Source organism: Trachymyrmex cornetzi, unplaced genomic scaffold (assembly GCF_001594075.2).
Source record: "Trachymyrmex cornetzi isolate Tcor2-1 unplaced genomic scaffold, Tcor1.1 scaffold43, whole genome shotgun sequence".
Classification (NCBI taxonomy): Eukaryota; Metazoa; Arthropoda; class Insecta; order Hymenoptera; family Formicidae; genus Trachymyrmex; species Trachymyrmex cornetzi.
In genome coordinates this window covers 21,967-24,148 of record NW_017299069.1, presented here as the reverse complement: position 1 = coordinate 24,148, position 2,182 = coordinate 21,967, and the positions used below count along the sequence as shown (strand labels likewise).

General features: G+C 36.7%; 1 pseudogene; it reads right to left on the bottom strand.

Moving 5' to 3' along the window:
- Positions 1-1,932, bottom strand: part of LOC108764481 (uncharacterized) — a 4,458-nt pseudogene extending 2,526 nt beyond the window's left edge.
- Positions 1,933-2,182: the final 250 nt, after the last annotated feature.

Below are 2,182 nucleotides of genomic sequence, written 5' to 3'. Positions count from 1 at the left end.
TTCATACGAAACATTTTTCTCTATCCCTACTAGTTTTCGAGATATTTGACTGGATCACTTCAGATGGTCCACCCTGTATAAACATTTTGTCCAAAATTCAAGTCATTCGGATAAAAATTGGCCGATTATGTGAGCGCCCAGTTACGAAAACGTGGTTTCGAGAAATACGTGTTTAAAGTTTACAACCAATTAGTTTATATAAAACGTTTATATTAATAAATATAATAAATTAGTTTATATAAAATTTCCTAACGAACCAAAGTGCGTCCAATCCTGGTGCATATGAAGTGCCTTCTGTAACAATTACAGCAAGTTCTTCGGCCTCGTTTCTGCTTTGCTTTCTTCACAATCTTTCCTCACGCGTCGCTGCTTGCGCTCGGAGGTCTGCAAGTGAAAGCCGTTGTTTATCCTTGTTGTCGCGAAATTGTGATGCTGACGATCCAATTCCAACTCCCAGCAGCTCCATTATTTTTATAATATATCGGTGTATCCATTATTAAAAATACAAACAGCGATGTTTGCAGCGATTTCTGTAGCTCCACTTGATGTTGTTTTTGGATTGATGCTCCAAATCATGTTGTTAAAACTCTCATTATTATTTTGAGTAAAACCACCCAAGCATTTCTCAAGTAACCTTTCGTCACTCAAATCTTCATAAATGGGAGTGATTGCATCGATGACTGTATCTGGAAGCGGTGCTTTGTGTATATAATCACTTTGTCCTACAGCTTTTGCTCGCTGCCAAGTGCACCAAGAATCTGGTCCCTCCGGGACAATAATCGTGTTTCGAATTGTTGTCAGATGAACTCTTGTGATACAGAGTAGCCCAAATTACCTTATACATTTCATCCACAGAATTCTGATGTCTGCAAATGGCTAGCCCATAAAAAATACTTAAATCATCAATTAATTTTGCTGTAAGTTTTCCTTTGCCTCCTAATCGTTTATTTTCTTTTTTGTATGTGGTTGATGCACTCTTTTTTTGTAGCAGGGTACGGCATCGAATCGACGATTGCTTTGAAAGTTTTACTGTCACCGTCTCCAATATAATTTATGTAGCGAACACTGTGAAGATCTTCGGATCTTAGGAACATTTCGCGAATCCCTCCAATTGACCTCCATTTTTCCAGAGGAGCCTTCATGATTTGCCATGCACATATCTTTATGAGAGTCTAACCAATCTTTGTATTCTGCAGTGTCGCTTCGGTTTTCCTAAAAAGTGCAGGCTTTACAAAAAGAAGATTTTACATTTATATCGAGCACTTTATTTGTATAATAACCGATCAGAGATGAAACGTCGTTCAACGAAGTAAAGCCCCTTTTTTTCCAACTTCTGTCACTAGATATTGTAAGTTCTGTAGTCTCTTGAACATTTAATGCTTCTGCAGTTTTCATTTTTTCTTCTTGTGCACTAGCTTTTAATGAAATATTACAAATCGATTTTGCAGCAGTGTGGATTTGTTTCACGATAGAAAGACTGGAAGATAGGTCGAGGCAAATCCATTAATCCGCAAAACTGTTCTGCTCCATTGAGACCGATAACCTCATTGCAAATATAAATCTTTTGTTTATTTCATACGTATTAGAAATAAGAGGACACGAATCGATGAATTTTGGATTACACTGCTTACATTTTATAACTAATTTGAATCCGAGGCCACGTTGACTCGTTTCTTGAAATTCTACGTCACTTCCACACGTTTTACAACACAGAAATCCTGTTATAACGGTTAAAATTGAGAAAAAATTTAAAATTCTATATGATACTATTGGATCGATATCAATATCCTTATCAACAGTTTTCAACTTTTTAGCTGACGTGCTTGTGTCGTCTACATTTTGCTCTATTTCAAAACGATTCAGAGGATGTTTCGATTTTTTACCGTCTTTGGTTGGTCTCGGAGTAGATTGTTTCTTGCCTTTTCGATCCATCCTTAACATAAAATGAATCTATCTCTAATAAACCAAATAAATGACTGCGTTCAGAAGAAAAAGCAGCTTTGCAACTGTGTAAAATTCTTCAATATGATTGGTCTTGCCCTTAGTTTCTGATTGGATCTAAATGTATAAACCAATCATATTGAAGAATTTTACACAGTTGCAAAGCTGCTTTACTGAACGCAGCCAATAACTCTCGCGTTCGTCGCGCGTGATACGCGATATCCAATGAGAGTATACATTT